The following is an 18,072-nucleotide window of genomic DNA, read 5'->3' on the forward strand; positions in this document are numbered from 1 at the left end:
CCGTTCGACCACATAATTAAAAACGGCAAGATGTTCTCACGAAATGTAACTTTTTCTCGTAGAACTGGGTCAGGTGTACCTTTCAATTCCACTCCGAGAGCTTCCGTTTACAGTAGTTAATCGTATTATCGGCGTGCGTTTTGCTTCTGTTGGCTATTGTACAATCCCTTTGATTATGCGATTGTGTATAAATTAAGACGCTCTGTATTATTGTTATCGTTAGGCCTATGGCCAGTAGGGAATATATTATAGGTATAGTCAATGAATATGTGGTAACCCATTGATTTTTGTGTTCGATTCTCATATCTTTTTCTTGATTATATGCGTTTATGGCGCAGACGAGTATACGTCCCATATGATGGTGAGTGAGTGAGCAATTCCAGGGGCACAACCAAGCCGCTGCCTACCGCAAACAATTTTCGTTTAATAGTTTGTTTAATTGTCGTAAAAAGTTGGAATAGAGATAATAGACTCTTGTTTTTTTTTCTCCTTAAAAAAACGTGACTTAGGTACGCGTATCTTGGTTTGACAGGCAAATTTTTCCAGCCGTTCTTTCTAGTCTGTTCTATTGGTGTTACCACTGATACTCGAGCTCCAGATGGATAGATATGTCTGCTCCCAACATCCCACCCGCAGTCTTCAGTCCACTCGTGATCGTGACGATTGCAACGGCAGAAAAGAACCCGTTAAATAATAGTATTGCTATGGCGGTAAGAGTAACGCCATCTATCACCGAATAGCCGAAACAAATATCAACGTCGTGAACTCTCGAGAAGTACAACGCCCTCTATTGTCGGATAGCATAAACACATGTCGAAGCTACTCGACTTGCCCAGAATGTTCTCGATAAACCTAGGATTGTCGTATCGACTATATCGACTATATATAAGCGTTCCAGAGATGACACGAAGCCAGTCAGTAATCGGAACTACTTGAAGCGAAACAGCAAACGGATCACCTGAAGCGAAACGGAAGAAGTAAATTGAGAATTTTAAAGTGTTCGTTTAGTGTTTTAAGTTATATATAGAGTTTTAATTTGCACTTCGGCAGTATTATTATTTATCCCGAACCCCAGCGCGTAACAGCATGTAATATAAATAGCCACAAAACCTTTAAAATATTGGTTTTAATATAGGATAACCGTAAAAAAATATTGCTAATATTAAATATATCTTATATACTCGTAAATAAGCTCCTGTGTGCTATAATCTTCACAACAATACTATATTTTCATTATCCGAAACGATTATTTAAAAAACTTGAACGTCAATTATTCTTGATTTACAATGCTATGCGTGTTGGTAGTAATACTATCGTGTAATTTATAGAACGCACACAATAAAAGCATAAATCCACATCCATTGACGGCATCATTAGCCGGCCGGGCCTGGTTGTCAGCTGAATTGACTGTTATTCCTTACAAAACATATAAATATAACGGGTTGCTTAAATTAAAACGTATTATATGTTGCGAACGTAATTTTATTGCTGACTAGTGTGCCTACGAGCTGGTGTATATTTTTAATGCTTTATTGAACCGGAGTCCATGGGCATCATCACTACGTGGATACCGCTGATATCGACCATGAGACATGAGGTCGAAATCTCAGTTGTATTGTTTAAAAACTGACCCACAGGCAATAGGCAGGATGGCGTTCCTACCCATTTGTAGCGTATACATTTTTATTTTTTATTGTTTAGATGAGTGGACGAGCTCACAGCCCACCTGGTGTTAAGTGGTTACTGGAGCCCGTAGACATCCACGACGCAAATGCGCCACCCACCTTGAGATTTAATTTCCTAGGTGTCAAGTATAGTTACAACGGCTGCCCCACCCTTCAAACCGAAACGCATTACTGCTTCACGGTAGAAGTAGGTAGGTTGGTAGCACCCACCCGCGCGTACCCACAATAGGTCCTTCCACCAGTAATTACGCAAAATATAAATACTTCCTAACACTAGACAAACTCGGTTAAAGTATATACAATGTGAATACAATGTTTTGATCCATTAATACCAAATTTCTGTAATACAATTTGTTTACAAAAAGAAAACCGCCCTCAACAGAATAAATAATACGCGAAAACCATCAATGTCGTCGAAATCGATTAAATATGCATTATTAAGGATAACCCCAAAAAACTACTTGGTCAGATCTTGATAAAATTTTAATGGGACCATATAAGGAGTGATAGCTTTGAAGCGAAAATTAATCCGCCTACAATATTATTTCACCTAAAAATACAGTGTAATTGAGAACCTTCTCGTTTTGTAACTCAGTCAACAAAGTAAGAATAGAATAACAATAAAATATGTTTTAGTGAATTGTCTCTTATCGAAGTTCATTTATATTTTCGTGAGCCCCGAAAAAATAACAACACAGCAATATGTATTGTAAGCAATTACAATACATTCGTACTAAGTTATGTCTTATACAAAGAAATGCAATCTCAGCGTTTGGAAAGATTCCAAAGGGGAGCCTAGTCGATGCTTACTCATACATCCACTACGTCCTAAGTCAGCAGTCTCGTAATCAACCAAACTTAGTCCTCAACAACTCAATATCAGAGTAACGAATAAAGTATCAACCCGATCCAATAACGGTGCTTTTAAGTACCACAAGCATGGGTTTCCGTCCTCGTCGAACCCGTCGCTTGCAAACGTTTTTTTTTCTCTCTGGTTATTGGGGAGTGCTCTGAGGAATTGTTCGAGATGATACCGACATCTCGCTTTTAACATCGCACCGCCCGCCACCGGAGTAGAGTTCTTCCATACTACCTGGAGCCACTACGTTCATCCACAGTGCGTTTCCAGAGATCTTTTTTGCCACGTACCATCCGGCTATGGAACGAGTTCCCCTCCACGGTGTTTCCCGAGCGCTATGACATGTCCTTCTTCAATCGAGGCTTGTGGAGAGTATTAAGCAGTAGGCAGCGGCTTGGCTCTGCTCCTGGCATTGCTGAAGTCCATGGGCGACGGCAACCACTTACCATCAGGTGGGCCGTACGCTCGTCTGCCTACAAAGGCAATAAATAAAAAAAAACATAGACACAGCCCACTGAATTTCTCACCGGATCTTCTCAGTGGGTCGCGTTTCCGATCCGGTGGTAGATTCTGCGAAGCACTGCTCTTGCTAGGGCCAGTGTAAGCAACACTTCTGCTTTGAGCCCCGTGAGCTCAACTACATGTTAGGGTGAAGCTGAAATAGCCTCTTAAGGCTATCAGCATAAGTAGGAAAAACAAAGTATTTAGATATTTAGAGAAGCGAGCATTGCTTCTGATATTTCTAACTTAACTCTAAATCAATAGGAGTTTCATTACTCAGAATATTTTTCAGTTTTATATGTACATTACGAACAGTCCTTACAGTCATTTATATTTAAAAAAACGTTTTTTATTGTAATTAAAATTAATTTTGACAATAAACACTTGTATTTTAATGCATAATTATAAGTCCAATATATAAAGCAGTTTTGCTGCAGAACATCAAAATACTTTTCAATCTTCAATTTAATAATAGCCAATTAAGTTGACGTGCTGTTTGTTTTACAGGACAAACCGATATTAATGCATTCAGATGTACGTTCGTTCGGTAGTTCGGTCTCGTACTATGAAAACTCGATTGTCTTGTTCGTTACGAAACTGCACAGCCTCTAACGAGTTACATCAACGGTACTGTATTACTGGATTCAATAAATTCAGGTTTGGTTTTTGGATTTTTTTAGAATCGTTGTGTTGAACTGTTTAGTTATTGAATTTTTAGCAATCGTAGTACTGGACAGAAAATACATATTGACAGAATCGATGATGTGATTGAATTTAGTGTATTGTACGTATATTGATCCCACCCACAAAGCACTTACTATTACGTGTATTCATTACTGAAGTATATTAACGTTATATCGAGCATGAAAAACATCGATTGGTCCAAAATTTTCACGTACCACTTATAGCACGTTGATAGGACTATTACAAAACCCTTTCCTGAAATGCCATCGGATAAATGGCTTAAGAGCGCATAGTAGACAAATACACTTTCTTTTTTACTTAAACTTTTGTGTGACCTCAGTTTAAAAAAAAAACATCTTAACAAATATAAATTCAATAATCTTAACTTGAAATTGATTCCTAACGAGATTTATTGAAAAAATACGTGTCCTCGCTGATCCAGATCAATAGGATTTCGGCACAAAATCGAACCATTATATCTCTCATCTGTCATCTTCTTAAAGATCTTTGGAACTTTAAGACAATTTCGAGCATAAAGGTGCATGCGATTGGTTATTTCAAACGCAACCTTTGAATTAGCTAAATACATCTCAAATTACTTTTGTTACCAAACAATTTCTTATTATTGGTAGTAGAACTTCAAATTTCAAAAATCAAATTCAACTGATTATTGTTCTTCTTGATCTTATCCTAATATGTGCATGTCCTCTTCCGTTCCGGCCTATCATACGTCATATCTGCACTCATACCCTTCTCTGGTATATCCTCTTTCACAAAATCTAACTATGTATTTTTAGGATGCCTTTCAAATTTAACATTGATAATTGAATTGAATTGAATGAAAATATGATTATAAAAACACACATAGCCCTCAAATCGAATAGGTTATTTAACTTAAATAAAATAACGATCAAATTGGAAGTACATAAATTTTGTGAAAACGCCAGACAATTGACATAAGCTGTAGCTTATTCACAACTAATAGTCATTACCGAATTCCAATGTGAGACGACAATTCTAAACTTTAGAGAGATTAACATACTAAGTTTTGAACATTTTAGCGTTCGAGCAGTTTAGGCATACCTAATCATGTCACCAATTCAGTTTAATGTTTTCGGTAAACGTTCCCGTGTATATATGCGGGTAGATACGGATGTCACTAATTATTTAATTAAGACCCATCAACTTGTGTGACGATAAATTAAAATGTTCCTGAAAACTACCGCGATGTGACGTCATTTTATGGAAAGCGACCAAGTTGGTGTCCGTAATACCGTGTGCAGATGGTATATGGCGGTAGATAACCGAACAATATGCTGTCTATTCGGTGTATTTTTTGGCCCGATTTGAATACCCAGATCATCACCCTACATGATTAAGCTATTCTAATCAACCTCAACACTCTTCCACCCAAACAAGCTAATCTCAGCTATGTCACTTCCACTACAAGAAAATTCACTTCTCTGGTTACGCTTCCAACGGTAAAGGCTAAAATTGAAATCCCAAACGATGCAAGTCCACCATATAAATATACAGTAGAGATGCCAGGAGCCTATCAAATCGTCATTCCATATTATAATAGCTGGCGCTACATAGAAATAGTCCTGTAATCCTATTTTCTTGTCGCTGTTTTGTTTGCATGCCTATTTCATCCGCGTGCATGCGTCTGGGTGCGTGCAGAGAATTTAGCTTTCTTGGTTCAAATCAATTGTTTGCTGGATGTTCGAAATTCAAACATTATCACTGACACCACAAAAAAAAATTGTTATGTTATTGACATTTGGTTCGTCATTGGACATTGGTCGTCGTGGCCTAACGGATAAGACGTCCGGTGCATTCGTGTTGAAGCGATGCACCGGTGTTCGAATCCCGCAGGCGGGTACCAATTTTTCTAATGAAATACGTACTCAACAATTGTTCACGATTGACTTCCACGGTGAAGGAATAACATCGTGTAGTAAAAATGAAACCCGCAAAATTATAATTTGCGTAATTACTGGTGGTAGGACCTCTTGTGAGTCCGCACGGGTAGGTACCACCGCCCCGCCTATTTCTGCCGTGAAGCAGTAATGCGTTTCGGTTTGAAGGGTGGGGCAGCCGTTGTGACTATACTGAGACCTTAGAACTATATCTCAAGGTGTGTGGCGCATTTACGTTGTAGATGTCTATGGGCTCCAGTAACCACTTAACATCAGGTGGGCTGTGAGCTCGTCCACACAGCTAAGCAATAAAAAAAAAAATAAAAAAAAATTTTTGCTAGTGTAGGTGAGGAAAAATTAATTGAATCCAAAATTTTGGAAGCACTTTGTCAATGTCTGCTATACAAATTTGTCAATATCTACTATACAAAAAAAGCTAATAAATATAAGAGAATATGCGACTTGTCTGTTACGTCTAATTTGAAACTATATAGTTCTATTTTTTTCATTGATATCACAAAAGCATACCTAGTTATAACTATTATGGCTGCAACTTACGCTGGTAAGTTTGCTTAATTATATTTGTAAGCTTGAGGGTAGATATTATCTTGTTGAACACCAAGTAAAACGAAGTCACCTTTGGTTTCTGATTTAATCAACAATATGTTAACTTGACAATTCACTTTAACACTTGTCCAACTTTAACCAGTACGTACAACAGTCACTGAATCACACAACGTAACAACGATATAGTAAGTGCACCGGGCAAACGCAGTCGAACGAATGTTCATTTCAAGGCACGTTCCGCCTTTTTATACTAGCCGGCGCAGCTGGCTTATGAGTCACTTCTGTTGCAGCTGTTGTTTACGAGTGGAACGACACGGCCGGCGCGCCTCGCTTGTGTGAGTCACTCCTATTGCACGTGCTGTATAACATAAATATCGTTAACGCCGTCACGGCCATACTGACGTGCGCTCGTCCTCGTGCGCGCATTCTTATGGTATGTCTGTGAACAACAAACGTGTTCGTTCATCCTGACATTAACGGATGCAACTTAAAACGTGGTCTATGATATTAACAATCTAGTACGGTTCGGTTCGCATAATTCTTCAGAAAATCCTATACTGGCTATAAATAACCTTCAGACTGCTTACATACCTGGGCCAGTTCATTTAAAACTCTTCAGGTATGTAAGTATGTCCCTTTTAACTTAGACCGGAATTGTTATCCCTTCAGTTTTTCGAACTGGACCGGATAATGCTAGACCGAATCGCAATCCCTGTAGCTAATTGTTGTGGCTAATCTGGATGAAAATCCCTATAGCCAAGCCATTGGACCGGACAGACCCTTCAATGACTTCACACCTTTTTTTTTTTTTTTTTTTTTCCTCTTTTTTTTTTTGCTAGTCCGGATTAACATCTCTCTAGCCACATACAATTCTCTTTTTTTTTTTTTTTTTTTTATCTGCGTGTACGGTAGCGTTTGTTAAAACATTTCTTAAACCAGAACATTTATACGGAATTTCTTCAGAAATAGTGCGAGACCGACCATCGTTTTCTACATTTCCAACACCTGCACCTGAGGTGCCTGAGCTTACAGACATTGTATCACTACCCACAGACTATGTTTGCTGTATCGCTATTTGCGGACAAAAATGTCGCTTCTATTGTCAGTGATAGAGTCGTCATCATTAAGATCAGTTTCACGAACAAGATTAATTAACCCATCTGTGTACGCCGTCACGTCATCGTCACTATAATTTTCAGAAATTTCTAGTAGGCCTGACGGGCCTCGAGGTACTTCGCGTAAGTTTTCATGGGGAACTTTGTACACTAGAACCATTTACATATCTCAACTTATACCTATCGTTTTCCAAAACTGCAGATGATTGAAAGATTACTGGTGGCCCGGAGGCCTTTCCTGCTTCACCAGGACGGGTGGGCGAGCAAAGGCTCAGCCAAGAGGGGTGGGATTTGCTAACAACTGCCCGAGCGCCTCCGCAGGAGACCTAACAACTCAAGAGCAATTGCTTCGCGAATGAATCTACTACCGGATCGGAATCGCGACCCACTGAGAAGATCCGGCGAGAAACTCAGTGGGCTGATGCATGGGTTAGGTTGCACGTCGACCTCTTTGTCGAGTTCGACGAGTACGATTACTGGGGTTCCTCAGCCTGCTCCTAGTGTTAGAGCTGAAGGTATCTAATGCAAGAGTTATTGGATCTGATGGATCCGTAAGGACGTGTCTAGGGTGACTACGGTGATTTGTTCATGAAACCGCTTACCATTGAATAAATTACTATGGCTTTGTTTTATAAGACTACAGTCTGACCCTGAATGGAACATAAAGGGGGAGCCAAAACCACTTATCTGTAACACACTGAAGCTCTGGAACACACGTTGACGTCTCTGGTTGGACCTGCCACAGCACCTGGAGCAGTGTCGTTTTTCTTCTTGTAGCGCATGGAACACCCAGAAGCTACATGGCTCGCATCACCGCACACGTAACAGCCGACTTGCAGGCGAGAGCCGGGCGCCCACGGATGAGGAGGTTGTTCAGGTTTTGCAGGCTGTATTTTTGTGAGGCAAGTAGCAGCTCGAGCCTTAAGCGAATGTGTGAGAGTCAAAATTAAATCGACACCATCCAATACTTCAACTACTTTAAACGGCCCTTTAAACTTCGTATCTAATTTAGTTTGATTATGCTCTTCGTATTAATGTGTGGACGAGCTCACAGCCCACCTTGTGTTAAGTGGTTACTGGAACCCATAGACATCCACAGCGTAAACGCACCACACACCTTGAGATAGAAGTTCTAAGGTCTCAGTATAGTTACAACCGCTGCCCCACCCTTCAAACCGAAAAACACCACTGCTTCACGGCAGAAATAGGCAGGGTGATGGTACCCGTGCGGTCGATGGCACTATACGGAGCACCCGTCTGGTGCCACGTCCTTACCCACGAGAACGTCGCCGCGCTGCGACGCCGGCAGCGCGCGATCGCAGTTATTCAATGATACCTCACAGTCTCCTACGAGGCGGCGCGCCCTAGCGCAAGTGCAGCCGTAGCGCGGGGGCTCCAATATCGGCAGTCCGTGCTGGAGGCGTGGTCTCGTCGTTTGGCGGACCCGTCAGCCGGCCTCCGTACCGTCGAGGCGATCTGCCCGGTTCTCGCGGACTGGGTGGGCCGCGACCGCGGAAGTCTCACCTCCGGCTACCTGTGCAGACTCACAAGACATTTTACCACCATGCAAACTTCTTACCGCAACAAATCTTACCAGCCACCACGCAAACTATAATTTTACGGGTTCCACCTCTCTTACACGATGTTACTCCCACACTGAGGAAGCTAACCGCGAACACATGTCAAGCACGCACAAGCACGCACTTCACCGGAAAAACCTGCATCCGCCAGCGGAACCCGAACACCGCCGCATCGCCAGACACGAACGCACCGGACGTCTTATCTTACAGGTCACGACGACTTCAGATGTGTCAATTTTTCTTCCCCACGGAAACTTGCTTGCTTTCTTGTTTGCTTGCTTGCTGGAGCCCGAAGTCATCGAACGTGTAGTGTTATTGGTATTGAATCGAGTAGATTCTAAAATTTCAGCGACAATTCACAGTCTCATGTCCTGGTTTACTGTACTAGTGCCATGTAACTCTAGCAGTAGTCATTGGCTTAAAAACGATTCGTGTCGGAACTACCCACTCGTCATGACAGATCCATTATTGCGATCGAAGTTTCACTTGAGATTTGCACTTGCCTTAATTTCTTGCAATAGCTTGTTACGTGTTGTATTTCCGTTAGTAAATGCCATGTGATGAAGTCGACAGTCAAACTGGGCAACATGAGCCAGAACGTAAGATGTGACGATTTCTTCGTGGCTCAGATCTTCCATCGAGGTAACAGAGACGTTATTACACGACTTACGTATGCTGCATTCACGCTCTTGTGGCGTACCACTACTAGTATTCTGATCTGCATCATGTTTTTTTTTGCTGTACTTCGAACATGTTCAAACACGTCACGCCAGTGAGAGTAGAGTCCTGATCTCACTTCTGATGTAAGCTTGAGGGTAGATATTATCTTGTTGAACACCAAGTAAAACGAAGTCACCTTTGGTTTCTGATTTAATCAACAATATGTTAACTTGACAATTCACTTTAACACTTGTCCAACTTTAACCAGTACGTACAACAGTCACTGAATCACACAACGTAACAACGATATAGTAAGTGCACCGGGCAAACGCAGTCGAACGAATGTTCATTTCAAGGCACGTTCCGCCTTTTTATACTAGCCGGCGCAGCTGGCTTATGAGTCACTTCTGTTGCAGCTGTTGTTTACGAGTGGAACGACACGGCCGGCGCGCCTCGCTTGTGTGAGTCACTCCTATTGCACGTGCTGTATAACATAAATATCGTTAACGCCGTCATATTCATATTCATTAAAGATGTTCATGAATGAATTGAATTAACTGTTTATTTGTGTATTTGGTATTAGACATGTAATTTAATCGCAAATAAAATTTAAACCAAATTCGTTTATCCATATTATTTAAAAAAAACCTCTTACATTTGTAGCAGTATTTTTTAATGAATAAAAGTTTCAAATATGGCACCAAAAATGGAACTGGAACTTTTACTGGTGGTAGGACCTCTTGTGAGTCCGCACGGGTAGGTACTACCACACCGCCTATTTCTGTCGTGAAGCAGTAATGCGTTTCGGTTTGAAGGGTGGAATAGCCGTTGTAACTATGAGACCTTAGAACTTATATCAAGGTGGGTGGCGCATTTACGTTGTAGATGTCTATGGGCTCTACTAACCACTTAACCAGGTGGGCTGTGAGCTCGTCCACCCATCTAAGCAATAAAAAAAAATGGAACTCGAAAAAAAAAACAAGGTTCGATTTATGGTCATAGAACAATTAAAAGAGAATAGTACTAATATTTGCATAATTCCAAACTACCCGCGTTTATGTAACTCCATATAGGAAGCAATGTGAACCGATGAATTACTCTCCTGACCATTAGTCTATGTAAATGTTCGTTGAACGCGATAAGGTTGGCCAAACGTATCGTAATGTATACTTTACAACATTGTGATTTAAAATCGAATTCAGTTTAAATTTGTATTAAGGTTAATTTAATTTTTGTACAACATGAATTCAACATTACACTTTCTTAATTAAGCTACGTTTGTTTTGGTATAATGAAAAAAGTTAATAAACCTTTCAGCTTTTAACGTTTCGGACACTTTAGTTCGTTGTTATATCAATATAATTCAATAGGAATAAGTTGTATGTAAATGATACTACGTGAATCTTTACCGCCAGTGTAGGTTCAGTGCTAAGAAGTTTTCATGGATCACAATCGATTTTTTATCTTATTTTATATTCGATGTTAGTGGAACTAGCTCTCGCTGTGACTATCGTGAAACGTTTTATCAAATACAAAAATTTGTTGAGTTCATTCGCGGACCACGTGTCGTAAGTTCCTACCAACAAAATCTTATTATATTGCAACAACTATACAAATTCTCAATTTAATAAGTGAGGCACGAACGCAGAAAACAGTAGCAAAGAACCCTTAAATAATAAAATAATAATTGAATAGATATTCTAAAATTTTAGGAGACATTATAAAATAAATCCTCCTTATTTCCGTTCATTTCCTTTCCATTCATTTAATACAATAAAATTATACCATATAAAATAATAAGTATCTCACCGAACTGCCATTGTTACTAACTCTTATTAATAACTTTCAGTCCTTATTACAGAGTTCAATGATTGTGTTCTAATATAATTGACCACATTTTTAGTCATCGTTCGTTTCGTTTTCAATATTGATCGAATTCCTATCATTAATATCTCATAATAATATCATAGAAATAAGTCAACGTCTGCTTTTGTGTGTAAATTGAAATACAACATCAACATTACTTGTTAATCAACTTGAAATAAGGAATTTTTTAATCCGGCACGAATGCCAGTTGTTTGTTAACAGATTTGAATAGTTAATTCGGATAATAAATGCTAGCTTCTTCCAGGACATCAATAAAGACTAAATTAAAATGTTTTGGTCATTTGGTGTGATGAAAACCACATTGTTTATTGCGCATATTGTCCAGAAAACGGACTTATAATTTATTGATGACTTTCTCATATATTATTATCGTGAATGAAGGACAATCTAATATTAGAAAGCTGAATGCATATAAACATTATAAACTCTTAATTTAAAATAATAACTGCTTTTTTATAACTTGACAACATCCCAATAAACCTTGAATGTAATATCTTGATAGTATCATTGACAAGCATTACCGAGGTATAGAAAGATTGTGCAAATGTAATGAATGAGCAGTTTATTCAGAAATGAGCCAAGAATAATCATTATTGCCATACTGCAGTTGCATCGTCTACCGAATCGAATAATTCTATTCTATAGGCGGTAACTTTATAAGAATATGCATATTATGTAAGATTTCTCGAAATTGATCCGGATTTTGCCTTATTTCTTCTATTTGATTTTTTATAATTTTTTTGTTGCTTACATAGCCATACATACTGGAGCCCATAGACATCTGCAACGTAAATGCGCCACCCACCTTGACATATAAGTTCTAAAGGTCTCAAGTATAGTTACAGCGGCTGCTCCACTCTTCAAACCGAAACGCATTACTGCTTCACGACAGAAATAGGCAGGGTGGTGGTATCTACCCGCGCGGACTCACAAGAAGTCCTACCACCAGTAATCCACCAGTGATTTGATGACAGCTACCGCTACACGCTCAGTCAAGTGAACGCTGAAGCCTACAATGATAGCACGGATCAGTCACTCAACCTTAAATCACATTACATTAGCAAAACACGACGCTTAACTCTCGTAAACAATTTAATTGTGTGTGCGTGTTGTGAATTAATTAGCTTCTCGGTACTCATTTACACTTACATACACTGAACACATGCACGATTAATACATAAATACACGTGTTATGTTTATATTAAACCAACGAATCTTAATCATTTTTTGTTGTGGCTATCGTTAATCTGACAGATACTGCAATCCATATCCATATCCATACTTTATTATTAACGTGAAAGTGTGTTTGTTTATCAATTTTTCATGTCGAAACGAAGCAAACCGATTGACTTGGTTTAAAGTAATAGTATTCAGTCAAGGGAGTGACACAGGTTACATTTTATCCCGCAAGAACATCTCATTCCCACCGGAAACTACACTAACACTTTTCCTTGAATACGCCGGTGAAGCCGCAGGTAACCACTAGTGAGTTATATATTAACCATCTTCTTCAAATGCATTATTTTGAATTAAGGTCTTGTAACCTTGTCTTGTGTTTCAATTGAATTTATTTCATCAATATGATTATTTTTTGTTTCATAATTACAATTATATTTAGTATTTGTTCTTGTAGTTGCCTAGTTTTAACAAATTTTGTGTTCAACTGTAAAGATTATTTTAGATAATTTTGAAAGCTAGTTTAAATGATTTTTAACAACTGTTGCTGTCGTAAAGAGAATTAACTGCCTAGCTTATAAGAATTATTTCGCGTCAGCTCTCTGTCAAGCCACAGATATTACTCAAGACCTACTCAAGTTTAATTCTTGAATAACATTGGCCCCTAGCATAGTGATATTACCCCTTAATTGATCAAGAGTCCCTGCGGCTTCTTTGGCAATGACGCAGCGGGTGAACTATCAAGAAAAGTATATAACACTCTATTGGTGAGACCTGAATCGATTATGATTATCATTAGCTACACAAATCGATTAGACAGCGCACTAAGTCGCAGCGACACTCCGACTAGGTAGGGCTCGACGTTCACAAATAGTCGAGGAAAGCTCTATTGGGATGTGAGCTGTGGGGGCCTTTACCGGGCAAATGTTTTTAAACAAACATCTTCTCCTTTTCTCCGCCTTATCCCACTAGATGGGGTCGTCACAGCGAATTTTTCTATCCCATTCTATTCTATCAGCCGTCATCTCAACACTCTCTCCTCTTTCCTCTCATATCGTCATTCACACACTCCATCCATGTCTTCTTCGGTCGACCTCTTCCCCTCTCTACGCCTTCCCTCTCTTTAACAAATGTAATTGTTATAAATTGATGGGATAGTCCTCAGTGCAGAATACTGACAGTGTCTTTCCAGAGCTCATTCCAGTTAGCAAAAGCATTAGCATCCAGCTCTCCGACTTTTGAATTAGCTGCTCTGTGGCGTTTCCTTCTTTTGTTTTATTGCAAAAACGGGTGGACGAGCTCACAGCACACCTGGTGTTAAGTAGTTACCGGGGCCCATAGACATCTCACCATAACGTAAATGGAAGAGCCAATCTATTCGCATAAATAACGTCATAATTAATACTCATTCATCGGAATATAAAATAAATAGCTACATTACAATACTGAAAATTTTATTTCTACATCATGGATCAACTGTAATTTGTCAATGGCTCGCCATGAGTACGAGAAACCATTTTGATATTACAACAACAATTAATGTTATTCTAACATTGATTTATTTCTACCATATCAAAGTGCTTTGCAACCGGACAATGTTACGTAATGTCTTTAAAGATATTTAATTTAGTTTAATGACAAATTGATAAATTATATATTGTCACTAATAGTCTCGAAATGATAATAATATTATTATGATAGATAGAGTGCGACATAGTAAATTGTTAGTTATTCTCTAAAACGTGTGTGGATTTTTTGGTTAAAATAGTATTATTATACAAATGTATAAATAATAATTTTTTTTTTTTTTTTTTCTACTGTGGGTAGTTGAAGTGTATACACTAGTTTGTTGAGCTCTCAGTGTTTTTAATTGTTAAAAATATATATTTTTACCTATTCATATCTAAATGCTATAATTTGGGTTCCAAAACTTGCTTCACAACAGCTCATAACAAGTTCTCTCTATTAATATCACTTTACATCATCACTACTGCCACATCATCAATAGCGCCGCATCATGGATCTGTACACTAAGTTACAAGAGGTGGAATCAAGCGTTGTGCAGAGGATGACTGAGTTTGAAGCAATACTGAGCAGTCACCAGTCACCACACACGGACCTAGGCAAGTTGTCACAAGATTTCATCGCATTCCGGAATCTCACACTACAAACACTCAACATGCTGAGGTCACAGATGGAGCTTGTTCTCTTGGGGTTGGACAGGCATGAGATGGCGTCGCGTCGTAAGGTCCTTCTGTTTCATGGAATCCCGGAGTCAGATGCCACAGACCCAGCAACAGCAATTGTGGGTATATTAACCAACCAAATGAAGGTGGCTGGTTGCACAGAAGAGGACTTAACTGCTTGCTATCGTTTAGGCTCCAACACCAATAAGCCTAGGCCTATATTAGTCAGGTTCCAGAGTTTGAGGCGATGCAATGAAGTGTGGAAGAACAAGACACTCCTGAAGGGGTCTAGGGTCATCATTTCAGAATTTCTGACCAAATCACGTCATGATGTCTTTTTGGAGGCCCGCTCTCATTTCGGCGTTAAGCGCTGCTGGACAACAGATGGGAAAATAATCGTCCTTCTCCCGGATAATAAACGCAGTAAGATTGAACAGATGTTTGAACTTCAGCATCTGAAAACCAAGTTTCCCTCGGCTCAAAAAGCGCAAGGAGCTCCTCAGTCATCTGGGAAATCTCATGACGAACCCAAGACGGCACCAAAATCAGCGGCAGAGCGAGAAATCGGCAAGAGGACGACTCGTCGAAAATAGTATGGCGGTATCTTGAACTTATTCATAGATGTAACACTAAAAACTTAGTTATCTATTCGAGGTAGTTGTAATGTGTTTTTGATCATTATTTCGATCAACTTTCAAAATTACCAACATATAAAAATTTTGATTGTAATAGAACTGACAGATAAGTGATAATCATAGATTATGTACTTAGTAGTAGCAGCAGTAGGGTTTTTCTCGAAGAGAAAAGCAATGGAACTATGCCATACAGCCAACTCTTAAGTTTTATATTGTCAATATAGATTATACATTTACTTAATATATTTGTGACAATGACAATAGGATTTGCGTTTTGTTTTTAGTATGTACATTTTCTGACTTAGATTAAAGTGCTTTGCCAATCTCGAAAGGAGCGTTTGTGAAGTAAGTTACAGTTGTAAATCTTTAGATTTTAGTTTTACGTTAGCTTTATTTATTTTTTAGTGTTTTCTATTATTTTACTGTATTTTTGTTTAGTATATATTTATATTATATTATCTTAGTATGTCAAATTTAGATATTAATGATGCCTTCTTCTCATGCTCTTCCTCAAGCTCGTCTGACATAAGCTATAGTAGTGCATTTAGTGAGGATGATGACTCAACTCATTTGCGAGACTTGATTCAAGCAAAATTTTTCGCCGTTTCCTAAGTTCCTCAACATCGTTCACATAAACGCACAGAGTGTCCCAGCCCACTATCCCGATCTCTTGTCCTCTTTCGATTCCAGTGTCGTCCATGCAGTACTCATCTCTGAATCCTTTCTTAAACCTGCTCTTCCCTCTACTCAGTACTCTCTACCTGGGTATCGCTTACTACGCAACGACAGAACAGGGAAAGGAGGAGGTGGCGTTGCGATTTATCTTCGTTCTGATATTCCTTCTAAAGTTATTGATGCGTCCCCAGGTGAATATACGCAGTCCGCAGAAAACCTATTTATTGAAATCTCCTTTCACCATACTAAGCTTCTTCTAGGCGTTCTTTATAGCCCCTCTTCTCATGTTGACTATTTCTCCTCTTTCGAATCTAAACTTGAATCTCTTTCCCCCCTTTATGATCATACAATAATTCTTGGTGATTTTAACACCTGCCTTCTGAAATCTGACAGCCGGGCTGAGAAACTTCGTGCGGTAGTTTCTTCTCTCAACTTAAATATCCTCCCTCTTGCAGCTACACACTGTGCACCTCAATATCAAGACCACTCCCTTCTGGATTTAATTATTGTTTCTGAATCCAACATGGTTGCTACACACGGACAACTATCGGCTCCTTTTTCCTATCATGATTTAATTTATCTCTCCTACAAGATTCGTCCTCCTAAACCAAAACCCAAATACCTTTTCCTTCGTAGCTTCAAGGGTATAGGCGTGGAGCGATTGCGGGCTGACGCGAGGAATGTTGACTGGTCGACTGTTTTCGGCTCTGACACGATCGATGACATGGTTTTTTCTTTCAATAAAAATATCTCGCTTCTTTATGATAATCATGCTCCCATCAGACGTGTCAGAGTTAAACAGTTACCCTCACCTTGGTTATCCGACTCAATTAGGCAGATGATGGCCAGGAGAGATAAGGCTAAACGCAGATACAGAAAGCTCCCAACGGAAGACAATCTTACAACTTACAAGAAACTTCGTAATCGTTGCAATCGGATGTGTAGAGATGCCAAAAGACGCCATATTCATAGCTCCCTAGAGGGTCTGAACACATGCCAAATCTGGAAATTCCTTAATTCACTAGGCATTGGCAAACAGTTAAACGAAACTTCCTTTACTATTAACCTCGACGCTTTAAATAAGCATTTCTCTCAAGCTCCCATTATTCTTAATGACAGTACAAAGTCATCTACACTATTACAACTTTCCAAAAGGCCTTTACCCATGTGCACTCCTTTTACTTTCACTCCGGTTACAGAGTGTGACGTTAAGAGATCCATCCTTTCTATTTCCACTAGGGCTGTGGGTGAGGATGGGATTCACCTTCAGATGATCCTTCTGCTTGTGGATGAGCTTGTCCCTATCATTACATATATTCTTAACTTCTCTCTCTCAAAAGGCTCATTCCCAAGTAGCTGGAGAAGGGCTCATGTTCTCCCACTTCCTAAGGTCCCTAATCCTTCCTCTTTTTCTCAGTTTCGTCCAATCTCAATACTTCCCATTCTCTCTAAAGTCTTGGAGGGTTTAGTCCAAAGACAGCTCACTATCTACCTTAATAAAAACAATCTCCTCAACTCTTTTCAGTCTGGTTTCCGCCAAGGCCACAGCACGGTCACTGCATTGCTCAAGGTCACTGACGACATTCGCCACGCGATTGATGTGGGGCAGCTAACCGTGTTGACCTTATTGGACTTCAGCAGTGCTTTTAACTCAGTAGACTTTGACATCCTTCTAAGTATCCTTGGATCTCTTAATGTATCTCCACTTGCTCTAACCTGGTTTGAATCTTATCTCCGGGGACGCTCGCAGTGTGTCCGTTCTGATGATTCTACTTCAAAATGGTGTGATTTAACTGCGGGTGTACCTCAAGGTGGCGTACTATCTCCTCTTCTTTTCTCTATTTTCATTAATGAAATTACTCAGGTGCTGACTTCTCACTACCATCTCTACGCTGACGATTTGCAGATTTATAGACATTTTAAAGCTGATGACGTTGCTTTAG

The 18,072-nt window shown here is 39.4% G+C and overlaps 1 protein-coding gene and 1 long non-coding RNA gene across 15 annotated transcripts in view; one reads left to right on the forward strand and one right to left on the reverse strand.

Annotated features, from left to right (window-relative positions):
• The window catches only part of LOC114241833 (SH3 and multiple ankyrin repeat domains prosap), a 245,035-nt gene that overhangs the window by 179,237 nt on the left and 47,726 nt on the right, over window positions 1–18,072 (forward strand). The window lies entirely within an intron of this gene.
• On the reverse strand, window positions 6,287–10,123 carry LOC149501637 (uncharacterized). Of its 3 annotated transcripts, none has more exons than XR_016324116.1 (2): window positions 9,035–10,123; window positions 6,287–8,864 (listed from the first exon to the last, which is right to left on the reverse strand). It is a non-coding gene; the product is annotated as an uncharacterized LOC149501637 (long non-coding RNA). The 3 variants fall into 3 exon arrangements; XR_016324117.1 differs by having other exon boundaries at window positions 8,970–10,123; XR_016324118.1 differs by lacking the exon at window positions 9,035–10,123 and adding an exon at window positions 8,961–8,995.

This window comes from Bombyx mandarina, chromosome 13 (genome assembly GCF_030267445.1).
Source record: "Bombyx mandarina strain Sakado chromosome 13, ASM3026744v2".
NCBI classification, from domain to species: domain Eukaryota; kingdom Metazoa; phylum Arthropoda; class Insecta; order Lepidoptera; family Bombycidae; genus Bombyx; species Bombyx mandarina.